General features: G+C 46.7%; 9 non-coding genes across 9 annotated transcripts; all 9 read right to left on the reverse strand.

Moving 5' to 3' along the window:
* Positions 1-661: 661 nt before the first annotated feature.
* LOC142259803 (U2 spliceosomal RNA) lies at positions 662-852 on the reverse strand. The gene has a single exon (XR_012728160.1). It is a non-coding gene; the product is annotated as a U2 spliceosomal RNA (small nuclear RNA).
* Positions 853-1969: 1117 nt separating this feature from the next.
* Positions 1970-2160, reverse strand: LOC142259804 (U2 spliceosomal RNA). The gene has a single exon (XR_012728161.1). It is a non-coding gene; the product is annotated as a U2 spliceosomal RNA (small nuclear RNA).
* A 1117-nt stretch (positions 2161-3277) lies between these two features.
* LOC142259805 (U2 spliceosomal RNA) lies at positions 3278-3468 on the reverse strand. Its single transcript, XR_012728162.1, has one exon. It is a non-coding gene; the product is annotated as a U2 spliceosomal RNA (small nuclear RNA).
* Positions 3469-4585: 1117 nt separating this feature from the next.
* Positions 4586-4776, reverse strand: LOC142259807 (U2 spliceosomal RNA). Its single transcript, XR_012728164.1, has one exon. It is a non-coding gene; the product is annotated as a U2 spliceosomal RNA (small nuclear RNA).
* Positions 4777-5893: 1117 nt separating this feature from the next.
* Positions 5894-6084, reverse strand: LOC142259809 (U2 spliceosomal RNA). Its single transcript, XR_012728165.1, has one exon. It is a non-coding gene; the product is annotated as a U2 spliceosomal RNA (small nuclear RNA).
* Positions 6085-7201: 1117 nt separating this feature from the next.
* LOC142259810 (U2 spliceosomal RNA) lies at positions 7202-7392 on the reverse strand. The gene has a single exon (XR_012728166.1). It is a non-coding gene; the product is annotated as a U2 spliceosomal RNA (small nuclear RNA).
* A 1117-nt stretch (positions 7393-8509) lies between these two features.
* On the reverse strand, positions 8510-8700 carry LOC142259811 (U2 spliceosomal RNA). The gene has a single exon (XR_012728167.1). It is a non-coding gene; the product is annotated as a U2 spliceosomal RNA (small nuclear RNA).
* Positions 8701-9817: 1117 nt separating this feature from the next.
* LOC142259812 (U2 spliceosomal RNA) lies at positions 9818-10008 on the reverse strand. Its single transcript, XR_012728168.1, has one exon. It is a non-coding gene; the product is annotated as a U2 spliceosomal RNA (small nuclear RNA).
* A 1117-nt stretch (positions 10009-11125) lies between these two features.
* On the reverse strand, positions 11126-11316 carry LOC142259813 (U2 spliceosomal RNA). Its single transcript, XR_012728169.1, has one exon. It is a non-coding gene; the product is annotated as a U2 spliceosomal RNA (small nuclear RNA).
* Positions 11317-12048: the final 732 nt, after the last annotated feature.

Consider the following 12048-nt stretch of genomic DNA (forward strand, 5'->3'; position numbering starts at 1 on the left):
AAAGAGATTGCCCCCTCCTTCCACTAGCCCACCCTCCCACCCAAAGAACAACTTCTTCTGCGCAGCTTGTTTTCTAGGCAGCAGCGCTATTGTGATGTCATCGGGGGGCATTGTGACAAGCCGCCAGTGTTCCGTCTCTTCATGTTGTGCACTGTTCAAACCGAAAATACATCAACAGGCAGGCTACAGAAAAGCTTACTAACAAAGGTTAGAGAGGGGCTTTCTCAGAGGGCTTTTTACAGTTTGTCTATTCCCAATTAGCCGGTTTAGTATACTTAATGAAAGTACTAATTCTTTCATAGGCCGCCCATTCTTAGTATTTGACGTTCAGGTAACAACAGGTAACTTTATTTGGAGTGGAAGCAGAGAGATAACACCAGATGCCAATTGTAGATCCTCTCACACCTGTGGTCACTGCAGCATCTGACTCCACTTTGTCCAAAAGGGATCTATTCCATTCAATTACACATGATCTAGATTAGACTGACAACAAGATACTGCACGGGACATAGCAGAGTTGGTGAAGTTGAGTGGTGATGAGTTTGCTATTTGGATGAATAAAGCAAGTAAAAAGTGTGTTAGATAAAAATTCATTTCAATTCGCTAATCGGGCTAATATGAATCAGGTGAATCGAGTTCTGCTTTTGGAAACTGGGTTAAGAAGGGGTGCACCGTTCCTGGAGGTACTGCAATACCAGGTCAATGCGTGGAGTGGACAGAGCAAGCTCTTTTTCCATCTCCCTGTTCTAAAAATCCATTTAATATATGGTCCCCAGATAGGGGACGTATCAGATATTAAACTGATAAGAACAGATACTACACTTGATCTTAGCCAAAAGGCCGAGAAGCGATAACCAGAATTGGTTTGGGCCTCGAGTGGCACCCTGGCCTATGCCGGACACATCTTAGGGAGAGAGAGCGAGAGGGAGACAAACCCACGCCTACACAAGACATTTTGTCACCCAAGCCAACCCTTGAAAAGGCTGCTTTGCAGAGCAAAAACAAGAAGAATGGTGCGTTTTGCAGCCGCCGCCCACTGCAATGAATCTGAATAACTCCTCCTTTAGGGCGCAAGCAACTCCCCTCCCCCTTGCAGTCTTTCCAATTCACGATACAAAAAGACGGACAGGACAGGTTGCCTGACTTTCCGTCACTGCCACCCTTTGCCATCCTTACCCGTAGAAAGCCCTTTCATCATCCCCAAACCCTAATCTTTTCCCTTTCCTTCCCAGCCCCCAAACCCTGCCCTCTGTACCTTTCTCACCACCCGCTTCCCTTCTCCTGTCATCCCCCTACCACCCGGGAAAAAAAGAGATTGCCCCCTCCTTCCACTAGCCCACCCTCCCACCCAAAGAACAACTTCTTCTGCGCAGCTTGTTTTCTAGGCAGCAGCGCTATTGTGATGTCATCGGGGGGCATTGTGACAAGCCGCCAGTGTTCCGTCTCTTCATGTTGTGCACTGTTCAAACCGAAAATACATCAACAGGCAGGCTACAGAAAAGCTTACTAACAAAGGTTAGAGAGGGGCTTTCTCAGAGGGCTTTTTACAGTTTGTCTATTCCCAATTAGCCGGTTTAGTATACTTAATGAAAGTACTAATTCTTTCATAGGCCGCCCATTCTTAGTATTTGACGTTCAGGTAACAACAGGTAACTTTATTTGGAGTGGAAGCAGAGAGATAACACCAGATGCCAATTGTAGATCCTCTCACACCTGTGGTCACTGCAGCATCTGACTCCACTTTGTCCAAAAGGGATCTATTCCATTCAATTACACATGATCTAGATTAGACTGACAACAAGATACTGCACGGGACATAGCAGAGTTGGTGAAGTTGAGTGGTGATGAGTTTGCTATTTGGATGAATAAAGCAAGTAAAAAGTGTGTTAGATAAAAATTCATTTCAATTCGCTAATCGGGCTAATATGAATCAGGTGAATCGAGTTCTGCTTTTGGAAACTGGGTTAAGAAGGGGTGCACCGTTCCTGGAGGTACTGCAATACCAGGTCAATGCGTGGAGTGGACAGAGCAAGCTCTTTTTCCATCTCCCTGTTCTAAAAATCCATTTAATATATGGTCCCCAGATAGGGGACGTATCAGATATTAAACTGATAAGAACAGATACTACACTTGATCTTAGCCAAAAGGCCGAGAAGCGATAACCAGAATTGGTTTGGGCCTCGAGTGGCACCCTGGCCTATGCCGGACACATCTTAGGGAGAGAGAGCGAGAGGGAGACAAACCCACGCCTACACAAGACATTTTGTCACCCAAGCCAACCCTTGAAAAGGCTGCTTTGCAGAGCAAAAACAAGAAGAATGGTGCGTTTTGCAGCCGCCGCCCACTGCAATGAATCTGAATAACTCCTCCTTTAGGGCGCAAGCAACTCCCCTCCCCCTTGCAGTCTTTCCAATTCACGATACAAAAAGACGGACAGGACAGGTTGCCTGACTTTCCGTCACTGCCACCCTTTGCCATCCTTACCCGTAGAAAGCCCTTTCATCATCCCCAAACCCTAATCTTTTCCCTTTCCTTCCCAGCCCCCAAACCCTGCCCTCTGTACCTTTCTCACCACCCGCTTCCCTTCTCCTGTCATCCCCCTACCACCCGGGAAAAAAAGAGATTGCCCCCTCCTTCCACTAGCCCACCCTCCCACCCAAAGAACAACTTCTTCTGCGCAGCTTGTTTTCTAGGCAGCAGCGCTATTGTGATGTCATCGGGGGGCATTGTGACAAGCCGCCAGTGTTCCGTCTCTTCATGTTGTGCACTGTTCAAACCGAAAATACATCAACAGGCAGGCTACAGAAAAGCTTACTAACAAAGGTTAGAGAGGGGCTTTCTCAGAGGGCTTTTTACAGTTTGTCTATTCCCAATTAGCCGGTTTAGTATACTTAATGAAAGTACTAATTCTTTCATAGGCCGCCCATTCTTAGTATTTGACGTTCAGGTAACAACAGGTAACTTTATTTGGAGTGGAAGCAGAGAGATAACACCAGATGCCAATTGTAGATCCTCTCACATCTGTGGTCACTGCAGCATCTGACTCCACTTTGTCCAAAAGGGATCTATTCCATTCAATTACACATGATCTAGATTAGACTGACAACAAGATACTGCACGGGACATAGCAGAGTTGGTGAAGTTGAGTGGTGATGAGTTTGCTATTTGGATGAATAAAGCAAGTAAAAAGTGTGTTAGATAAAAATTCATTTCAATTCGCTAATCGGGCTAATATGAATCAGGTGAATCGAGTTCTGCTTTTGGAAACTGGGTTAAGAAGGGGTGCACCGTTCCTGGAGGTACTGCAATACCAGGTCAATGCGTGGAGTGGACAGAGCAAGCTCTTTTTCCATCTCCCTGTTCTAAAAATCCATTTAATATATGGTCCCCAGATAGGGGACGTATCAGATATTAAACTGATAAGAACAGATACTACACTTGATCTTAGCCAAAAGGCCGAGAAGCGATAACCAGAATTGGTTTGGGCCTCGAGTGGCACCCTGGCCTATGCCGGACACATCTTAGGGAGAGAGAGCGAGAGGGAGACAAACCCACGCCTACACAAGACATTTTGTCACCCAAGCCAACCCTTGAAAAGGCTGCTTTGCAGAGCAAAAACAAGAAGAATGGTGCGTTTTGCAGCCGCCGCCCACTGCAATGAATCTGAATAACTCCTCCTTTAGGGCGCAAGCAACTCCCCTCCCCCTTGCAGTCTTTCCAATTCACGATACAAAAAGACGGACAGGACAGGTTGCCTGACTTTCCGTCACTGCCACCCTTTGCCATCCTTACCCGTAGAAAGCCCTTTCATCATCCCCAAACCCTAATCTTTTCCCTTTCCTTCCCAGCCCCCAAACCCTGCCCTCTGTACCTTTCTCACCACCCGCTTCCCTTCTCCTGTCATCCCCCTACCACCCGGGAAAAAAAGAGATTGCCCCCTCCTTCCACTAGCCCACCCTCCCACCCAAAGAACAACTTCTTCTGCGCAGCTTGTTTTCTAGGCAGCAGCGCTATTGTGATGTCATCGGGGGGCATTGTGACAAGCCGCCAGTGTTCCGTCTCTTCATGTTGTGCACTGTTCAAACCGAAAATACATCAACAGGCAGGCTACAGAAAAGCTTACTAACAAAGGTTAGAGAGGGGCTTTCTCAGAGGGCTTTTTACAGTTTGTCTATTCCCAATTAGCCGGTTTAGTATACTTAATGAAAGTACTAATTCTTTCATAGGCCGCCCATTCTTAGTATTTGACGTTCAGGTAACAACAGGTAACTTTATTTGGAGTGGAAGCAGAGAGATAACACCAGATGCCAATTGTAGATCCTCTCACACCTGTGGTCACTGCAGCATCTGACTCCACTTTGTCCAAAAGGGATCTATTCCATTCAATTACACATGATCTAGATTAGACTGACAACAAGATACTGCACGGGACATAGCAGAGTTGGTGAAGTTGAGTGGTGATGAGTTTGCTATTTGGATGAATAAAGCAAGTAAAAAGTGTGTTAGATAAAAATTCATTTCAATTCGCTAATCGGGCTAATATGAATCAGGTGAATCGAGTTCTGCTTTTGGAAACTGGGTTAAGAAGGGGTGCACCGTTCCTGGAGGTACTGCAATACCAGGTCAATGCGTGGAGTGGACAGAGCAAGCTCTTTTTCCATCTCCCTGTTCTAAAAATCCATTTAATATATGGTCCCCAGATAGGGGACGTATCAGATATTAAACTGATAAGAACAGATACTACACTTGATCTTAGCCAAAAGGCCGAGAAGCGATAACCAGAATTGGTTTGGGCCTCGAGTGGCACCCTGGCCTATGCCGGACACATCTTAGGGAGAGAGAGCGAGAGGGAGACAAACCCACGCCTACACAAGACATTTTGTCACCCAAGCCAACCCTTGAAAAGGCTGCTTTGCAGAGCAAAAACAAGAAGAATGGTGCGTTTTGCAGCCGCCGCCCACTGCAATGAATCTGAATAACTCCTCCTTTAGGGCGCAAGCAACTCCCCTCCCCCTTGCAGTCTTTCCAATTCACGATACAAAAAGACGGACAGGACAGGTTGCCTGACTTTCCGTCACTGCCACCCTTTGCCATCCTTACCCGTAGAAAGCCCTTTCATCATCCCCAAACCCTAATCTTTTCCCTTTCCTTCCCAGCCCCCAAACCCTGCCCTCTGTACCTTTCTCACCACCCGCTTCCCTTCTCCTGTCATCCCCCTACCACCCGGGAAAAAAAGAGATTGCCCCCTCCTTCCACTAGCCCACCCTCCCACCCAAAGAACAACTTCTTCTGCGCAGCTTGTTTTCTAGGCAGCAGCGCTATTGTGATGTCATCGGGGGGCATTGTGACAAGCCGCCAGTGTTCCGTCTCTTCATGTTGTGCACTGTTCAAACCGAAAATACATCAACAGGCAGGCTACAGAAAAGCTTACTAACAAAGGTTAGAGAGGGGCTTTCTCAGAGGGCTTTTTACAGTTTGTCTATTCCCAATTAGCCGGTTTAGTATACTTAATGAAAGTACTAATTCTTTCATAGGCCGCCCATTCTTAGTATTTGACGTTCAGGTAACAACAGGTAACTTTATTTGGAGTGGAAGCAGAGAGATAACACCAGATGCCAATTGTAGATCCTCTCACACCTGTGGTCACTGCAGCATCTGACTCCACTTTGTCCAAAAGGGATCTATTCCATTCAATTACACATGATCTAGATTAGACTGACAACAAGATACTGCACGGGACATAGCAGAGTTGGTGAAGTTGAGTGGTGATGAGTTTGCTATTTGGATGAATAAAGCAAGTAAAAAGTGTGTTAGATAAAAATTCATTTCAATTCGCTAATCGGGCTAATATGAATCAGGTGAATCGAGTTCTGCTTTTGGAAACTGGGTTAAGAAGGGGTGCACCGTTCCTGGAGGTACTGCAATACCAGGTCAATGCGTGGAGTGGACAGAGCAAGCTCTTTTTCCATCTCCCTGTTCTAAAAATCCATTTAATATATGGTCCCCAGATAGGGGACGTATCAGATATTAAACTGATAAGAACAGATACTACACTTGATCTTAGCCAAAAGGCCGAGAAGCGATAACCAGAATTGGTTTGGGCCTCGAGTGGCACCCTGGCCTATGCCGGACACATCTTAGGGAGAGAGAGCGAGAGGGAGACAAACCCACGCCTACACAAGACATTTTGTCACCCAAGCCAACCCTTGAAAAGGCTGCTTTGCAGAGCAAAAACAAGAAGAATGGTGCGTTTTGCAGCCGCCGCCCACTGCAATGAATCTGAATAACTCCTCCTTTAGGGCGCAAGCAACTCCCCTCCCCCTTGCAGTCTTTCCAATTCACGATACAAAAAGACGGACAGGACAGGTTGCCTGACTTTCCGTCACTGCCACCCTTTGCCATCCTTACCCGTAGAAAGCCCTTTCATCATCCCCAAACCCTAATCTTTTCCCTTTCCTTCCCAGCCCCCAAACCCTGCCCTCTGTACCTTTCTCACCACCCGCTTCCCTTCTCCTGTCATCCCCCTACCACCCGGGAAAAAAAGAGATTGCCCCCTCCTTCCACTAGCCCACCCTCCCACCCAAAGAACAACTTCTTCTGCGCAGCTTGTTTTCTAGGCAGCAGCGCTATTGTGATGTCATCGGGGGGCATTGTGACAAGCCGCCAGTGTTCCATCTCTTCATGTTGTGCACTGTTCAAACCGAAAATACATCAACAGGCAGGCTACAGAAAAGCTTACTAACAAAGGTTAGAGAGGGGCTTTCTCAGAGGGCTTTTTACAGTTTGTCTATTCCCAATTAGCCGGTTTAGTATACTTAATGAAAGTACTAATTCTTTCATAGGCCGCCCATTCTTAGTATTTGACGTTCAGGTAACAACAGGTAACTTTATTTGGAGTGGAAGCAGAGAGATAACACCAGATGCCAATTGTAGATCCTCTCACACCTGTGGTCACTGCAGCATCTGACTCCACTTTGTCCAAAAGGGATCTATTCCATTCAATTACACATGATCTAGATTAGACTGACAACAAGATACTGCACGGGACATAGCAGAGTTGGTGAAGTTGAGTGGTGATGAGTTTGCTATTTGGATGAATAAAGCAAGTAAAAAGTGTGTTAGATAAAAATTCATTTCAATTCGCTAATCGGGCTAATATGAATCAGGTGAATCGAGTTCTGCTTTTGGAAACTGGGTTAAGAAGGGGTGCACCGTTCCTGGAGGTACTGCAATACCAGGTCAATGCGTGGAGTGGACAGAGCAAGCTCTTTTTCCATCTCCCTGTTCTAAAAATCCATTTAATATATGGTCCCCAGATAGGGGACGTATCAGATATTAAACTGATAAGAACAGATACTACACTTGATCTTAGCCAAAAGGCCGAGAAGCGATAACCAGAATTGGTTTGGGCCTCGAGTGGCACCCTGGCCTATGCCGGACACATCTTAGGGAGAGAGAGCGAGAGGGAGACAAACCCACGCCTACACAAGACATTTTGTCACCCAAGCCAACCCTTGAAAAGGCTGCTTTGCAGAGCAAAAACAAGAAGAATGGTGCGTTTTGCAGCCGCCGCCCACTGCAATGAATCTGAATAACTCCTCCTTTAGGGCGCAAGCAACTCCCCTCCCCCTTGCAGTCTTTCCAATTCACGATACAAAAAGACGGACAGGACAGGTTGCCTGACTTTCCGTCACTGCCACCCTTTGCCATCCTTACCCGTAGAAAGCCCTTTCATCATCCCCAAACCCTAATCTTTTCCCTTTCCTTCCCAGCCCCCAAACCCTGCCCTCTGTACCTTTCTCACCACCCGCTTCCCTTCTCCTGTCATCCCCCTACCACCCGGGAAAAAAAGAGATTGCCCCCTCCTTCCACTAGCCCACCCTCCCACCCAAAGAACAACTTCTTCTGCGCAGCTTGTTTTCTAGGCAGCAGCGCTATTGTGATGTCATCGGGGGGCATTGTGACAAGCCGCCAGTGTTCCGTCTCTTCATGTTGTGCACTGTTCAAACCGAAAATACATCAACAGGCAGGCTACAGAAAAGCTTACTAACAAAGGTTAGAGAGGGGCTTTCTCAGAGGGCTTTTTACAGTTTGTCTATTCCCAATTAGCCGGTTTAGTATACTTAATGAAAGTACTAATTCTTTCATAGGCCGCCCATTCTTAGTATTTGACGTTCAGGTAACAACAGGTAACTTTATTTGGAGTGGAAGCAGAGAGATAACACCAGATGCCAATTGTAGATCCTCTCACACCTGTGGTCACTGCAGCATCTGACTCCACTTTGTCCAAAAGGGATCTATTCCATTCAATTACACATGATCTAGATTAGACTGACAACAAGATACTGCACGGGACATAGCAGAGTTGGTGAAGTTGAGTGGTGATGAGTTTGCTATTTGGATGAATAAAGCAAGTAAAAAGTGTGTTAGATAAAAATTCATTTCAATTCGCTAATCGGGCTAATATGAATCAGGTGAATCGAGTTCTGCTTTTGGAAACTGGGTTAAGAAGGGGTGCACCGTTCCTGGAGGTACTGCAATACCAGGTCAATGCGTGGAGTGGACAGAGCAAGCTCTTTTTCCATCTCCCTGTTCTAAAAATCCATTTAATATATGGTCCCCAGATAGGGGACGTATCAGATATTAAACTGATAAGAACAGATACTACACTTGATCTTAGCCAAAAGGCCGAGAAGCGATAACCAGAATTGGTTTGGGCCTCGAGTGGCACCCTGGCCTATGCCGGACACATCTTAGGGAGAGAGAGCGAGAGGGAGACAAACCCACGCCTACACAAGACATTTTGTCACCCAAGCCAACCCTTGAAAAGGCTGCTTTGCAGAGCAAAAACAAGAAGAATGGTGCGTTTTGCAGCCGCCGCCCACTGCAATGAATCTGAATAACTCCTCCTTTAGGGCGCAAGCAACTCCCCTCCCCCTTGCAGTCTTTCCAATTCACGATACAAAAAGACGGACAGGACAGGTTGCCTGACTTTCCGTCACTGCCACCCTTTGCCATCCTTACCCGTAGAAAGCCCTTTCATCATCCCCAAACCCTAATCTTTTCCCTTTCCTTCCCAGCCCCCAAACCCTGCCCTCTGTACCTTTCTCACCACCCGCTTCCCTTCTCCTGTCATCCCCCTACCACCCGGGAAAAAAAGAGATTGCCCCCTCCTTCCACTAGCCCACCCTCCCACCCAAAGAACAACTTCTTCTGCGCAGCTTGTTTTCTAGGCAGCAGCGCTATTGTGATGTCATCGGGGGGCATTGTGACAAGCCGCCAGTGTTCCGTCTCTTCATGTTGTGCACTGTTCAAACCGAAAATACATCAACAGGCAGGCTACAGAAAAGCTTACTAACAAAGGTTAGAGAGGGGCTTTCTCAGAGGGCTTTTTACAGTTTGTCTATTCCCAATTAGCCGGTTTAGTATACTTAATGAAAGTACTAATTCTTTCATAGGCCGCCCATTCTTAGTATTTGACGTTCAGGTAACAACAGGTAACTTTATTTGGAGTGGAAGCAGAGAGATAACACCAGATGCCAATTGTAGATCCTCTCACACCTGTGGTCACTGCAGCATCTGACTCCACTTTGTCCAAAAGGGATCTATTCCATTCAATTACACATGATCTAGATTAGACTGACAACAAGATACTGCACGGGACATAGCAGAGTTGGTGAAGTTGAGTGGTGATGAGTTTGCTATTTGGATGAATAAAGCAAGTAAAAAGTGTGTTAGATAAAAATTCATTTCAATTCGCTAATCGGGCTAATATGAATCAGGTGAATTGAGTTCTGCTTTTGGAAACTGGGTTAAGAAGGGGTGCACCGTTCCTGGAGGTACTGCAATACCAGGTCAATGCGTGGAGTGGACAGAGCAAGCTCTTTTTCCATCTCCCTGTTCTAAAAATCCATTTAATATATGGTCCCCAGATAGGGGACGTATCAGATATTAAACTGATAAGAACAGATACTACACTTGATCTTAGCCAAAAGGCCGAGAAGCGATAACCAGAATTGGTTTGGGCCTCGAGTGGCACCCTGGCCTATGCCGGACACATCTTAGGGAGAGAGAGCGAGAGGGAGACAAACCCACGCCTACACAAGACATTTTGTCACCCAAGCCAACCCTTGAAAAGGCTGCTTTGCAGAGCAAAAACAAGAAGAATGGTGCGTTTTGCAGCCGCCGCCCACTGCAATGAATCTGAATAACTCCTCCTTTAGGGCGCAAGCAACTCCCCTCCCCCTTGCAGTCTTTCCAATTCACGATACAAAAAGACGGACAGGACAGGTTGCCTGACTTTCCGTCACTGCCACCCTTTGCCATCCTTACCCGTAGAAAGCCCTTTCATCATCCCCAAACCCTAATCTTTTCCCTTTCCTTCCCAGCCCCCAAACCCTGCCCTCTGTACCTTTCTCACCACCCGCTTCCCTTCTCCTGTCATCCCCCTACCACCCGGGAAAAAAAGAGATTGCCCCCTCCTTCCACTAGCCCACCCTCCCACCCAAAGAACAACTTCTTCTGCGCAGCTTGTTTTCTAGGCAGCAGCGCTATTGTGATGTCATCGGGGGGCATTGTGACAAGCCGCCAGTGTTCCGTCTCTTCATGTTGTGCACTGTTCAAACCGAAAATACATCAACAGGCAGGCTACAGAAAAGCTTACTAACAAAGGTTAGAGAGGGGCTTTCTCAGAGGGCTTTTTACAGTTTGTCTATTCCCAATTAGCCGGTTTAGTATACTTAATGAAAGTACTAATTCTTTCATAGGCCGCCCATTCTTAGTATTTGACGTTCAGGTAACAACAGGTAACTTTATTTGGAGTGGAAGCAGAGAGATAACACCAGATGCCAATTGTAGATCCTCTCACACCTGTGGTCACTGCAGCATCTGACTCCACTTTGTCCAAAAGGGATCTATTCCATTCAATTACACATGATCTAGATTAGACTGACAACAAGATACTGCACGGGACATAGCAGAGTTGGTGAAGTTGAGTGGTGATGAGTTTGCTATTTGGATGAATAAAGCAAGTAAAAAGTGTGTTAGATAAAAATTCATTTCAATTCGCTAATCGGGCTAATATGAATCAGGTGAATCGAGTTCTGCTTTTGGAAACTGGGTTAAGAAGGGGTGCACCGTTCCTGGAGGTACTGCAATACCAGGTCAATGCGTGGAGTGGACAGAGCAAGCTCTTTTTCCATCTCCCTGTTCTAAAAATCCATTTAATATATGGTCCCCAGATAGGGGACGTATCAGATATTAAACTGATAAGAACAGATACTACACTTGATCTTAGCCAAAAGGCCGAGAAGCGATAACCAGAATTGGTTTGGGCCTCGAGTGGCACCCTGGCCTATGCCGGACACATCTTAGGGAGAGAGAGCGAGAGGGAGACAAACCCACGCCTACACAAGACATTTTGTCACCCAAGCCAACCCTTGAAAAGGCTGCTTTGCAGAGCAAAAACAAGAAGAATGGTGCGTTTTGCAGCCGCCGCCCACTGCAATGAATCTGAAAAACTCCTCCTTTAGGGCGCAAGCAACTCCCCTCCCCCTTGCAGTCTTTCCAATTCACGATACAAAAAGACGGACAGGACAGGTTGCCTGACTTTCCGTCACTGCCACCCTTTGCCATCCTTACCCGTAGAAAGCCCTTTCATCATCCCCAAACCCTAATCTTTTCCCTTTCCTTCCCAGCCCCCAAACCCTGCCCTCTGTACCTTTCTCACCACCCGCTTCCCTTCTCCTGTCATCCCCCTACCACCCGGGAAAAAAAGAGATTGCCCCCTCCTTCCACTAGCCCACCCTCCCACCCAAAGAACAACTTCTTCTGCGCAGCTTGTTTTCTAGGCAGCAGCGCTATTGTGATGTCATCGGGGGGCATTGTGACAAGCCGCCAGTGTTCCGTCTCTTCATGTTGTGCACTGTTCAAACCGAAAATACATCAACAGGCAGGCTACAGAAAAGCTTACTAACAAAGGTTAGAGAGGGGCTTTCTCAGAGGGCTTTTTACAGTTTGTCTATTCCCAATTAGCCGGTTTAGTATACT

This window comes from Anomaloglossus baeobatrachus (genome assembly GCF_048569485.1).
Source record: "Anomaloglossus baeobatrachus isolate aAnoBae1 chromosome 9 unlocalized genomic scaffold, aAnoBae1.hap1 SUPER_9_unloc_5, whole genome shotgun sequence".
NCBI classification, from domain to species: Eukaryota; Metazoa; Chordata; class Amphibia; order Anura; family Aromobatidae; genus Anomaloglossus; species Anomaloglossus baeobatrachus.